The 13,026-nt window shown below is 63.8% G+C and overlaps 1 long non-coding RNA gene across 1 annotated transcript; it reads left to right on the top strand.

Moving 5' to 3' along the window:
- Nucleotides 1–12,292: 12,292 nt before the first annotated feature.
- Nucleotides 12,293–12,747, top strand: LOC142051150 (uncharacterized). Its single transcript, XR_012658313.1, has 3 exons — nt 12,293–12,439; nt 12,525–12,574; nt 12,676–12,747. It is a non-coding gene; the product is annotated as an uncharacterized LOC142051150 (long non-coding RNA).
- Nucleotides 12,748–13,026: the final 279 nt, after the last annotated feature.

The following is a 13,026-nucleotide window of genomic DNA, read 5'->3' as shown; positions in this document are numbered from 1 at the left end:
ATGGGTGGACCGAGGCTCTGGGCCCCTTGAAAGCTAAGTTGAGGCAACGGTGCTGGGGAAGGGGTTGGGGGAGGGAGGGGTTTTAAGGATGGTGCGGCGGAGCGGGCTGTCTGGGAAGCGGTCCCCTTTGAGAGCAGGGAAAAGGAGCGGGTTCCTCTTCAATGTGGCGGGAACGCGTGCCGGGCAGGGCGGTTCCAGGCTGTGTGCGCGTTCTTGGGCAGTGTGTGTGTGTTTTGTGTTGGGTGTCTCCGACCTTCCTCGGGTCTCGGTTGGTGTCTTTGCTCTTTAGGAGCCAGGCGGGTGCCTCGGCAGCGTTAGTAGGGCCCGGCGAGGCCCTAGTCGTGGGCTCGGCGCCCATCGGGCGCCTCTCTTTTGGCGTCGCAAGCTTCCGGCGTGGATCGTTTTGGCGTCTCGGACGGTCGCCTTGGGCGGCGTCGTTCCCGGCTGCGTGAGCAGCGCCGCTCTGTCGCCGTGAGTTTTTTGGGGCTGGCATTTCTTCCTTGCGTCCTTAGGCGGTTAGGTCTGGAAGCCGGGCTGGTTGCGCGTCCGTCGTCTCGGTTGTGAGAGGAAGCGCTTGTCACGGGCCGCGAAGCTGTCGGCGTTCTCTGGCGTTGCCGTGGGGGCCTGCCGACGTCGCCGTCGGGGTCCCGCAGGCGGTCTTGCCGGACGGGGGGGTTCCGTCTGGGTGTCGTCGTTCTCTCCGAGAGCTGCCTCTCATCCTTCGGGGCGCGTTGCCTGTAGCGCTCTGTGTAGCGTTGTTGTGCGTTTGTCTTGGAGCCGCCCTGCCCGGGGATGTAGAGTCAGGGCGAGGTGGGTGGTGCTGGCATCTAGGGATGCGCCCAGGCTTTGCGGGGGGGCGGGGGGAAGGTGGGGGGGAAGGAGTTTTGCAGCCGTCTTGGATCGAGTGGCTGTCGTCGGTGGGTGGGGGAAGTAATTCCTGTTGGGTTTTGTGGGCCCCCAGGGAACAACCGTAGGTGTCCGGGGGAGGGAGCTAGAGTCTTAGCTGAGCAGGTAGCGTGTCAAGGGTGTTCTGGCTTGTCTGTGTGCTGGGCTTAATGTGTGACGTAGTGTGCTCATGGTTAAGAGCCGCCCTAGTTGGGCTCTCGAGGGGTGTTCCTACGTGCGATCGAGACCCGTGTCGTGGTTCGGCTGTCGCTGTGCACGCAGGTGACTTGTTTGGCATCGGTTTGGCAGGGGCCGAGGGAGGAGTCGTGCAGGGTGATGGAGGACGGCGCTGTCAGCAGGTGAGTTGGTGTGCGGTGTATCTAGAGGGAAGATGTGGCTGTTGGCTCTATGAGCCCGTTGTGGTAATTCTTCTTTGCGGACGCATGCGAGGAGCCGAGCGGGATCTGGGCACCGGAGGGGAATCGCACAGGGTGAGCGGTGACGGGTGGGCTGCAGCGTAGCGATGCGTCCTGAGGGGTCGCGTTGCGGGTGGTTGCGAGCAACGTGCGTTTGGCGCTTGCAGGTGGTGGGCGAGCCTCGAGGCGGCGACCGGATCTGATGGAGGCCAGGCAGGTGAGCTGTCGAGGAAAAGGTGCGTGTCTGAGAGTTGGGGGGGGGGGGGGGTTTGCGCGGGTATCCTGAGACTCCCGCAGCACCCGAGCGGGTCCTTTTTTGCCTGGGTTCTTGCAGGTGCCGCACGCAGGCTGCGGAGGGGAGACGCCGCGTGCCGACGAGACGTCCGAGAGGTGAGGGGCTCGAAGGCCAGGCGGCTGTTTGCGAGCAAGGTGTCGTACGGCCGCTCAGTTGAAGCGTTTGTCTCTGGCGTTGCAGGTTGTGCGCCGGCTGCCTTTGGGCCTGGATGCGCGTTTGAGGGGAGCTGGGTCGCAGAGGGGAGGGGCGTGGGGCCGGTGTGGTTCGTTCTTCCTTTTTTTTGGCGGAGCGACGGTAACTTTGTGTATCCTGTGGTATCTCTAGGGGCCGCAGGGGATGGCGTTCGTCCTCGTCCGGAACGGGCACGGAGCAGCCGGGTGCGCGTGAGGTGGGGGGCGTTGCGGGGGTGGGTCCTTGTGGAGCGATGGGATGCTGGCTGACAGCGCTGCTGCGTGTGTATTTGTGTTTTTGTTTAGGTGATGAAAAGGCACCTGGCCCTTGGAGGAGCGGTGCCGCGCGCTGCCTGTGCGCTTGTTCTCCGGAAGGCTGGGTGGACCGAGGCTCTGGGCCCCTTGAAAGCTAAGTTGAGGCAACGGTGCTGGGGAAGGGGTTGGGGGAGGGAGGGGTTTTAAGGATGGTGCGGCGGAGCGGGCTGTCTGGGAAGCGGTCCCCTTTGAGAGCAGGGAAAAGGAGCGGGTTCCTCTTCAATGTGACGGGAACGCGTGCCGGGCAGGGCGGTTCCAGGCTGTGTGCGCGTTCTTGGGCAGTGTGTGTGTGTTTCGTGTTGGGTGTCTCCGACCTTCCTCGGGTCTCGGTTGGTGTCTTTGCTCTTTAGGAGCCAGGCGGGTGCCTCGGCAGCGTTAGTAGGGCCCGGCGAGGCCCTAGTCGTGGGCTCGGCGCCCATCGGGCGCCTCTCTTTTGGCGTCGCAAGCTTCCGGCGTGGATCGTTTTGGCGTCTCGGACGGTCGCCTTGGGCGGCGTCGTTCCCGGCTGCGTGAGCAGCGCCGCTCTGTCGCTGTGAGTTTTTTGGGACTGGCATTTCTTCCTTGCGTCCTTAGGCGGTTAGGTCTGGAAGCCGGGCTGGTTGCGCGTCCGTCGTCTCGGTTGTGAGAGGAAGCGCTTGTCACGGGCCGCGAAGCTGTCGGCGTTCTCTGGCGTTGCCGTGGGGGCCTGCCGACGTCGCCGTCGGGGTCCCGCAGGCGGTCTTGCCGGACGGGGGGGTTCCGTCTGGGTGTCGTTGTTCTCTGAGAGCTGCCTCTCATCCTTTGGGGCGCGTTGCCTGTAGCGCTCTGTGTAGCATTGTTGTGCGTTTGTCTTGGAGCCGCCCTGCCCGGGGATGTAGAGTCAGGGCGAGGTGGGTGGTGCTGGCATCTAGGGATGCGCCCAGGCTTTGGGGGGGGCGGGGGGAAGGTGGGGGGGAAGGAGTTTTGCAGCCGTCTTGGATCGAGTGGCTGTCGTCGGTGGGTGGGGGAAGTAATTCCTGTTGGGTTTTGTGGGCCCCCAGGGAACAACCGTAGGTGTCCGGGGGAGGGAGCTAGAGTCTTAGCTGAGCAGGTAGCGTGTCAAGGGTGTTCTGGCTTGTCTGTGTGCTGGGCTTAATGTGTGACGTAGTGTGCTCATGTTTAAGAGCCGCCCTAGTTGGGCTCTCGAGGGGTGTTCCTACGTGCGATCGAGACCCGTGTCGTGGTTCGGCTGTCGCTGTGCACGCAGGTGACTTGTTTGGCATCGGTTTGGCAGGGGCCGAGGGAGGAGTCGTGCAGGGTGATGGAGGACGGCGCTGTCAGCAGGTGAGTTGGTGTGCGGTGTATCTAGAGGGAAGATGTGGCTGTTGGCTCTATGAGCCCGTTGTGGTAATTTTTCTTTGCGGACGCATGCGAGGAGCCGAGCGGGATCTGGGCACCGGAGGGGAATCGCACGGGGTGAGCGGTGACGGGTGGGCTGAAGCGTAGCGATTCGTCCTGAGGGGTCGCGTTGCAGGTGGTGGCGAGCGACATGCGTTTGGCTCTTGCAGGTGGCGGGCGAGCCTCCAGATGGCGACCGGATCTGCTGGAGGCCAGGCAGGTGAGCTGTCGAGGGAAAGGTGCGTGTCTGAGATGGGGGGGGTTTGTGCGGGTATCCTGAGCGCCCCGCAGCACCCGAGCGGGTCCTTTTTTGCCTGGGTTCTTGCAGGTGCCGCACGCAGGCTTCGGAGGGGAGACGCCGCGTGCCGACGAGAGGTCCGAGAGGTGAGGGGCTCGAAGGCCAGGCGGCTGCTTGAGAGCAAGGTGTCGTACGGCCACTCAATTGAAGCGTTTGTCTCTGGCGTTGCAGGTTGTGCGCCGGCTGCCTTTGGGCCTGGATGCGCGTTTGAGGGGAGCTGGGTCGCAGAGGGGAGGGGCGTGGGGCCGGTGTGGTTCGTTCTTCCTTTTTTGGCGGAGCGACGGTAACTTTGTGTATCCTGTGGTATCTCTAGGGGCCGCAGGGGATGGCGTTCGTCCTCGTCCGGAACGGGCACGGAGCAGCCGGGTGAGCGGGGCAGCCGGGTGCGCGTGAGGTGGGGGGCGTTGCGGGGGTGGGTCCTTGTGGAGCGATGGGATGCTGGCTGGCAGCGCTGCTGTGTGTGTATTTTTGTTGTTTTTGTTTAGGTGATGAAAAGGCACCTGGCCCTTTAGAGGACCGATGCAGTGGGCTGCCTGTGCGCTTGTTCTCCGGAAGGATGGGTGGACCGAGGCTCTGGGCCCCTTGAAAGCTAAGTTGAGGCAACGGTGCTGGGGAAGGGGTTGGGGGAGGGAGGGGTTTTAAGGATGGTGCGGCGGAGCGGGCTGTCTGGGAAGCGGTCCCCTTTGAGAGCAGGGAAAAGGAGCGGGTTCCTCTTCAATGTGACGGGAACGCGTGCCGGGCAGGGCGGTTCCAGGCTGTGTGCGCGTTCTTGGGCAGTGTGTGTGTGTTTCGTGTTGGGTGTCTCCGACCTTCCTCGGGTCTCGGTTGGTGTCTTTGCTCTTTAGGAGCCAGGCGGGTGCCTCGGCAGCGTTAGTAGGGCCTGGCGAGGCCCTAGGCGTGGGCTCGGCGCCCATGGGGCGCCTCTCTTTTGGCGTCGCAAGCTTCCGGCGTGGATCGTTTTGGCGTCTCGGACGGTCGCCTTGGGCGGCGTCGTTCCCGGCTGCGTGAGCAGCGCCGCTCTGTCGCCGTGAGTTTTTTGGGACTGGCATTTCTTCCTTGCGTCCTTAGGCGGTTAGGTCTGGAAGCCGGGCTGGTTGCGCGTCCGTCGTCTCGGTTGTGAGAGGAAGCGCTTGTCACGGGCCGCGAAGCTGTCGGCGTTCTCTGGCGTTGCCGTGGGGGCCTGCCGACGTCGCCGTCGGGGTCCCGCAGGCGGTCTTGCCGGACGGGGGGGTTCCGTCTGGGTGTCGTCGTTCTCTCCGAGAGCTGCCTCTCATCCTTCGGGGCGCGTTGCCTGTAGCGCTCTGTGTAGCGTTGTTGTGCGTTTGTCTTGGAGCCGCCCTGCCCGGGGATGTAGAGTCATGGCGAGGTGGGTGGTGCTGGCATCTAGGGATGCGCCCAGGCTTTGGGGGGGGCGGGGGGAAGGTGGGGGGGAAGGAATTTTGCGGCCGTCTTGGATCGACCGGCTGTTGTCGGTGGGTGAGGGAAGTAATTCCTGTTGGGTTTTGTGGGCCCCCAGGGAACAACCGTAGGTGTCTGGGGGAGGGAGCTAGAGTCTTAGCTGAGCAGGTAGCGTGTCAAGGGTGTTCTGGCTTGTCTGTGTGCTGGGCTTAATGTGTGACGTAGTGTGCTCATGTTTAAGAGCCGCCCTAGTTGGGCTCTCGAGGGGTGTTCCTACGTGCGATCGAGACCCGTGTCGTGATTCGGCTGTCGCTGTGCACGCAGGTGACTTGTTTGGCATCGGTTTGGCAGGGGCCGAGGGAGGAGTCGTGCAGGGTGATGGAGGACGGCGCTGTAAGCAGGTGAGTTGGTGTGCGGTGTATCTAGAGGGAAGATGTGGCTGTTGGCTCTATGAGCCCATTGTGGTAATTTTTCTTTGCGGACGCATGCGAGGAGCCGAGCGGGATCTGGGCACCGGAGGGGAATCGCACAGGGTGAGCGGTGACGGGTGGGCTGCAGCGTAGCGATGCGTCCTGAGGGGTCGCGTTGCGGGTGGTTGCGAGCAACGTGCGTTTGGCGCTTGCAGGTGGTGGGCGAGCCTCGAGGCGGCGACCGGATCTGCTGGAGGCCAGGCAGGTGAGCTGTCGAGGAAAAGGTGCGTGTCTGAGAGTTGGGGGGGGGGGGGTTTGCGCGGGTATCCTGAGCGCCCCGCAGCACCCGAGCGGGTCCTTTTTTGCCTGGGTTCTTGCAGGTGCCGCACGCAGGCTGCGGAGGGGAGACGCTGCGTGCTGACAAGACGTCCGAGAGGTGAGGGGCTCGAAGGCCAGGCGGCTGTTTGCGAGCAAGGTGTCGTACGGCCGCTCAGTTGAAGCGTTTGTCTCTGGCGTTGCAGGTTGTGCGCCGGCTGCCTTTGGGCCTGGATGCGCGTTTGAGGGGAGCTGGGTCGCAGAGGGGAGGGGCGTGGGGCCGGTGTGGTTCGTTCTTCCTTTTTTGGCGGAGCGACGGTAACTTTGTGTATCCTGTGGTATCTCTAGGGGCCGCAGGGGATGGCGTTCGTCCTCGTCCGGAACGGGCACGGAGCAGCCGGGTGAGCGGGGCAGCCGGGTGCGCGTGAGGTGGGGGGCGTTGCGGGGGTGGGTCCTTGTGGAGCGATGGGATGCTGGCTGACAGCGCTGCTGCGTGTGTATTTGTGTTGTTTTTGTTTAGGTGATGAAAAGGCACCTGGCCCTTGGAGGAGCGGTGCCGCGGGCTGCCTGTGCGCTTGTTCTCCGGAAGGATGGGTGGACCGAGGCTCTGGGCCCCTTGAAAGCTAAGTTGAGGCAACGGTGCTGGGGAAGGGGTTGGGGGAGGGAGGGGTTTTAAGGATGGTGCGGCGGAGCGGGCTGTCTGGGAAGTGGTCCCCTTTGAGAGCAGGGAAAAGGAGCGGGTTCCTCTTCAATGTGACGGGAACGCGTGCCGGGCAGGGCGGTTCCAGGCTGTGTGCGCGTTCTTGGGCAGTGTGTGTGTGTTTTGTGTTGGGTGTCTCCGACCTTCCTCGGGTCTCGGTTGGTGTCTTTGCTCTTTAGGAGCCAGGCGGGTGCCTCGGCAGCGTTAGGGCCCGGCGAGGCCCTAGGCGTGGGCTCGGCGCCCATCGGGCGCCTCTCTTTTGGCGTCGCAAGCTTCCGGCGTGGATCGTTTTGGCGTCTCGGACGGTCGCCTTGGGCGGCGTCGTTCCCGGCTGCGTGAGCAGCGCCGCTCTGTCGCTGTGAGTTTTTTGGGACTGGCATTTCTTCCTTGCGTCCTTAGGCGGTTAGGTCTGGAAGCCGGGCTGGTTGCGCTTCTGTCGTCTCGGTTGTGAGAGGAAGCGCTTGTCACGGGCCGCGAAGCTGTCGGCGTTCTCTGGCGTTGCCGTGGGGGCCTGCCGACGTCGCCGTCGGGGTCCCGCAGGCGGTCTTGCCGGACGGGGGGGTTCCGTCTGGGTGTCGTCGTTCTCTCCGAGAGCTGCCTCTCATCCTTTGGGGCGCGTTGCCTGTAGCGCTCTGTGTAGCATTGTTGTGCGTTTGTCTTGGAGCCGCCCTGCCCGGGGATGTAGAGTCAGGGCGAGGTGGGTGGTGCTGGCATCTAGGGATGCGCCCAGGCTTTGGGGGGGGCGGGGGGAAGGTGGGGGGGAAGGAGTTTTGCAGCCGTCTTGGATCGAGTGGCTGTCGTCGGTGGGTGGGGGAAGTAGTTCCTGTTGGGTTTTGTGGGCCCCCAGGGAACAACCGTAGGTGTCCGGGGGAGGGAGCTAGAGTCTTAGCTGAGCAGGTAGCGTGTCAAGGGTGTTCTGGCTTGTCTGTGTGCTGGGCTTAATGTGTGACGTAGTGTGCTCATGGTTAAGAGCCGCCCTAGTTGGGCTCTCGAGGGGTGTTCCTACGTGCGATCGAGACCCGTGTCGTGATTCGGCTGTCGCTGTGCACGCAGGTGACTTGTTTGGCATCGGTTTGGCAGGGGCCGAGGGAGGAGTCGTGCAGGGTGATGGAGGACGGCGCTGTAAGCAGGTGAGTTGGTGTGCGGTGTATCTAGAGGGAAGATGTGGCTGTTGGCTCTATGAGCCCATTGTGGTAATTTTTCTTTGCGGACGCATGCGAGGAGCCGAGCGGGATCTGGGCACCGGAGGGGAATCGCACAGGGTGAGCGGTGACGGGTGGGCTGCAGCGTAGCGATGCGTCCTGAGGGGTCGCGTTGCGGGTGGTTGCGAGCAACGTGCGTTTGGTGCTTGCAGGTGGTGGGCGAGCCTCGAGGCGGCGACCGGATCTGATGGAGGCCAGGCAGGTGAGCTGTCGAGGAAAAGGTGCGTGTCTGAGAGTTGGGGGGGGGGGGGGGGTTTGCGCGGGTATCCTGAGACTCCCGCAGCACCCGAGCGGGTCCTTTTTTGCCTGGGTTCTTGCAGGTGCCGCACGCAGGCTGCGGAGGGGAGACGCCGCGTGCCGACGAGACGTCCGAGAGGTGAGGGGCTCGAAGGCCAGGCGGCTGTTTGCGAGCAAGGTGTCATACGGCCGCTCAGTTGAAGCGTTTGTCTCTGGCGTTGCAGGTTGTGCGCCGGCTGCCTTTGGGCCTGGATGCGCGTTTGAGGGGAGCTGGGTCGCAGAGGGGAGGGGCGTGGGGCCGGTGTGGTTCGTTCTTCCTTTTTTTTGGCGGAGCGACGGTAACTTTGTGTATCCTGTGGTATCTCTAGGGGCCGCAGGGGATGGCGTTCGTCCTCGTCCGGAACGGGCACGGAGCAGCCGGGTGAGCGGGGCAGCCGGGTGCGCGTGAGGTGGGGGGCGTTGCGGGGGTGGGTCCTTGTGGAGCGATGGGATGCTGGCTGACAGCGCTGCTGCGTGTGTATTTGTGTTGTTTTTGTTTAGGTGATGAAAAGGCACCTGGCCCTTGGAGGAGCGGTGCCGCGCGCTGCCTGTGCGCTTGTTCTCCGGAAGGCTGGGTGGACCGAGGCTCTGGGCCCCTTGAAAGCTAAGTTGAGGCAACGGTGCTGGGGAAGGGGTTGGGGGAGGGAGGGGTTTTAAGGATGGTGCGGCGGAGCGGGCTGTCTGGGAAGCGGTCCCCTTTGAGAGCAGGGAAAAGGAGCGGGTTCCTCTTCAATGTGACGGGAACGCGTGCCGGGCAGGGCGGTTCCAGGCTGTGTGCGCGTTCTTGGGCAGTGTGTGTGTGTTTTGTGTTGGGTGTCTCCGACCTTCCTCGGGTCTCGGTTGGTGTCTTGGCTCTTTAGGAGCCAGGCGGGTGCCTCGGCAGCGTTAGTAGGGCCCGGCGAGGCCCTAGTCGTGGGCTCGGCGCCCATGGGGCGCCTCTCTTTTGGCGTCGCAAGCTTCCGGCGTGGATCGTTTTGGCGTCTCGGACGGTCGCCTTGGGCGGCGTCGTTCCCGGCTGCGTGAGCAGCGCCGCTCTGTCGCCGTGAGTTTTTTGGGACTGGCATTTCTTCCTTGCGTCCTTAGGCGGTTAGGTCTGGAAGCCGGGCTGGTTGCGCGTCCGTCGTCTCGGTTGTGAGAGGAAGCGCTTGTCACGGGCCGCGAAGCTGTCGGCGTTCTCTGGCGTTGCCGTGGGGGCCTGCCGACGTCGCCGTCGGGGTCCCGCAGGCGGTCTTGCCGGATGGGGGGGTTCCGTCTGGGTGTCGTCGTTCTCTCCGAGAGCTGCCTCTCATCCTTTGGGGCGCGTTGCCTGTAGCGCTCTGTGTAGCGTTGTTGTGCGTTTGTCTTGGAGCCGCCCTGCCCGGGGATGTAGAGTCATGGCGAGGTGGGTGGTGCTGGCATCTAGGGATGCGCCCAGGCTTTGGGGGGGGGCGGGGGGAAGGTGGGGGGGAAGGAGTTTTGCAGCCGTCTTGGATCGAGTGGCTGTCGTCGGTGGGTGGGGGAAGTAATTCCTGTTGGGTTTTGTGGGCCCCCAGGGAACAACCGTAGGTGTCCGGGGGAGGGAGCTAGAGTCTTAGCTGAGCAGGTAGCGTGTCAAGGGTGTTCTGGCTTGTCTGTGTGCTGGGCTTAATGTGTGACGTAGTGTGCTCATGGTTAAGAGCCGCCCTAGTTGGGCTCTCGAGGGGTGTTCCTACGTGCGATCGAGACCCGTGTCGTGGTTCGGCTGTCGCTGTGCACGCAGGTGACTTGTTTGGCATCGGTTTGGCAGGGGCCGAGGGAGGAGTCGTGCAGGGTGATGGAGGACGGCGCTGTCAGCAGGTGGGTTGGTGTGCGGTGTATCTAGAGGGAAGATGTGGCTGTTGGCTCTATGAGGCCGTTGTGGTAATTTTTCTTTGCGGACGCATGCGAGGAGCCGAGCGGGACCCGGGCACCGGAGGGGAATCGCACGGGGTGAGCGGTGACGGGTGGGCTGAAGCGTAGCGATGCGTCCTGAGGGGTCGCGTTGCAGGTGGTGGCGAGCGACATGCGTTTGGCTCTTGCAGGTGGCGGGCGAGCCTCCAGATGGCGACCGGATCTGCTGGAGGCCAGGCAGGTGAGCTGTCGAGGGAAAGGTGCGTGTCTGAGATGGGGGGGGTTTGTGCGGGTATCCTGAGCGCCCCGCAGCACCCGAGCGGGTCCTTTTTTGCCTGGGTTCTTGCAGGTGCCGCACGCAGGCTTCGGAGGGGAGACGCCGCGTGCCGACGAGAGGTCCGAGAGGTGAGGGGCTCGAAGGCCAGGCGGCTGCTTGAGAGCAAGGTGTCGTACGGCCACTCAATTGAAGGGTTTGTCTCTGGCGTTGCAGGTTGTGCGCCGGCTGCCTTTGGGCCTGGATGCGCGTTTGAGGGGAGCTGGGTCGCAGAGGGGAGGGGCGTGGGGCCGGTGTGGTTCGTTCTTCCTTTTTTGGCGGAGCGACGGTAACTTTGTGTATCCTGTGGTATCTCTAGGGGCCGCAGGGGATGGCGTTCGTCCTCGTCCGGAACGGGCACGGAGCAGCCGGGTGAGCGGGGCAGCCGGGTGCGCGTGAGGTGGGGGACGTTGCGGGGGTGGGTCCTTGTGGAGCGATGGGATGCTGGCTGACAGCGCTGCTGCGTGTGTATTTGTGTTGTTTTTGTTTAGGTGATGAAAAGGCACCTGGCCCTTGGAGGAGCGGTGCCGCGCGCTGCCTGTGCGCTTGTTCTCCGGAAGGATGGGTGGACCGAGGCTCTGGGCCCCTTGAAAGCTAAGTTGAGGCAACGGTGCTGGGGAAGGGGTTGGGGGAGGGAGGGGTTTTAAGGATGGTGCGGCGGAGCGGGCTGTCTGGGAAGCGGTCCCCTTTGAGAGCAGGGAAAAGGAGCGGGTTCCTCTTCAATGTGACGGGAACGCGTGCTGGGCAGGGCGGTTCCAGGCTGTGTGCGCGTTCTTGGGCAGTGTGTGTGTGTTTCGTGTTGGGTGTCTCCGACCTTCCTCGGGTCTCGGTTGGTGTCTTTGCTCTTTAGGAGCCAGGCGGGTGCCTCGGCAGCGTTAGTAGGGCCCGGCGAGGCCCTAGGCGTGGGCTCGGCGCCCATGGGGCGCCTCTCTTTTGGCGTCGCAAGCTTCCGGCGTGGATCGTTTTGGCGTCTCGGACGGTCGCCTTGGGCGGCGTCGTTCCCGGCTGCGTGAGCAGCGCCGCTCTGTCGCCGTGAGTTTTTTGGGACTGGCATTTCTTCCTTGCGTCCTTAGGCGGTTAGGTCTGGAAGCCGGGCTGGTTGCGCGTCCGTCGTCTCGGTTGTGAGAGGAAGCGCTTGTCACGGGCCGCGAAGCTGTCGGCGTTCTCTGGCGTTGCCGTGGGGGCCTGCCGACGTCGCCGTCGGGGTCCCGCAGGCGGTCTTGCCGGACGGGGGGGTTCCGTCTGGGTGTCGTCGTTCTCTCCGAGAGCTGCCTCTCATCCTTTGGGGCGCGTTGCCTGTAGCGCTCTGTGTAGCGTTGTTGTGCGTTTGTCTTGGAGCCGCCCTGCCCGGGGATGTAGAGTCAGGGCGAGGTGGGTGGTGCTGGCATCTAGGGATGCGCCCAGGCTTTGGGGGGGGCGGGGGGAAGGTGGGGGGGAAGGAGTTTTGCAGCCGTCTTGGATCGAGTGGCTGTCGTCGGTGGGTGGGGGAAGTAATTCCTGTTGGGTTTTGTGGGCCCCCAGGGAACAACCGTAGGTGTCCGGGGGAGGGAGCTAGAGTCTTAGCTGAGCAGGTAGCGTGTCAAGGGTGTTCTGGCTTGTCTGTGTGCTGGGCTTAATGTGTGACGTAGTGTGCTCATGGTTAAGAGCCGCCCTAGTTGGGCTCTCGAGGGGTGTTCCTATGTGCGATCGAGACCCGTGTCGTGGTTCGGCTGTCGCTGTGCACGCAGGTGACTTGTTTGGCATTGGTTTGGCAGGGGCCGAGGGAGGAGTCGTGCAGGGTGATGGAGGACGGCGCTGTCAGCAGGTGGGTTGGTGTGCGGTGTATCTAGAGGGAAGATGTGGCTGTTGGCTCTATGAGGCCGTTGTGGTAATTTTTCTTTGCGGACGCATGCGAGGAGCCGAGCGGGACCCGGGCACCGGAGGGGAATCGCACGGGGTGAGCGGTGACGGGTGGGCTGAAGCGTAGCGATGCGTCCTGAGGGGTCGCGTTGCAGGTGGTGGCGAGCGACATGCGTTTGGCTCTTGCAGGTGGCGGGCGAGCCTCCAGATGGCGACCGGATCTGCTGGAGGCCAGGCAGGTGAGCTGTCGAGGGAAAGGTGCGTGTCTGAGATGGGGGGGGTTTGTGCGGGTATCCTGAGCGCCCCGCAGCACCCGAGCGGGTCCTTTTTTGCCTGGGTTCTTGCAGGTGCCGCACGCAGGCTTCGGAGGGGAGACGCCGCGTGCCGACGAGAGGTCCGAGAGGTGAGGGGCTCGAAGGCCAGGCGGCTGCTTGAGAGCAAGGTGTCGTACGGCCACTCAATTGAAGGGTTTGTCTCTGGCGTTGCAGGTTGTGCGCCGGCTGCCTTTGGGCCTGGATGCGCGTTTGAGGGGAGCTGGGTCGCAGAGGGGAGGGGCGTGGGGCCGGTGTGGTTCGTTCTTCCTTTTTTGGCGGAGCGACGGTAACTTTGTGTATCCTGTGGTATCTCTAGGGGCCGCAGGGGATGGCGTTCGTCCTCGTCCGGAACGGGCACGGAGCAGCCGGGTGCGCGTGAGGTGGGGGGCGTTGCGGGGGTGGGTCCTTGTGGAGCGATGGGATGCTGGCTGGCAGCGCTGCTGTGTGTGTATTTTTGTTGTTTTTGTTTAGGTGATGAAAAGGCACCTGGCCCTTGGAGGAGCGGTGCCGCGCGCTGCCTGTGCGCTTGTTCTCCGGAAGGATGGGTGGACCGAGGCTCTGGGCCCCTTGAAAGCTAAGTTGAGGCAACGGTGCTGGGGAAGGGGTTGGGGGAGGGAGGGGTTTTAAGGATGGTGCGGCGGAGCGGGCTGTCTGGGAAGCGGTCCCCTTTGAGAGC

The sequence above is a fragment of the Phalacrocorax aristotelis genome, unplaced genomic scaffold, assembly GCF_949628215.1.
Source record: "Phalacrocorax aristotelis unplaced genomic scaffold, bGulAri2.1 scaffold_131, whole genome shotgun sequence".
NCBI classification, from domain to species: Eukaryota; Metazoa; Chordata; class Aves; order Suliformes; family Phalacrocoracidae; genus Phalacrocorax; species Phalacrocorax aristotelis.
Note: the sequence above shows the minus strand (reverse complement) of the source record. Positions and strands in the feature narration are given on the sequence as shown.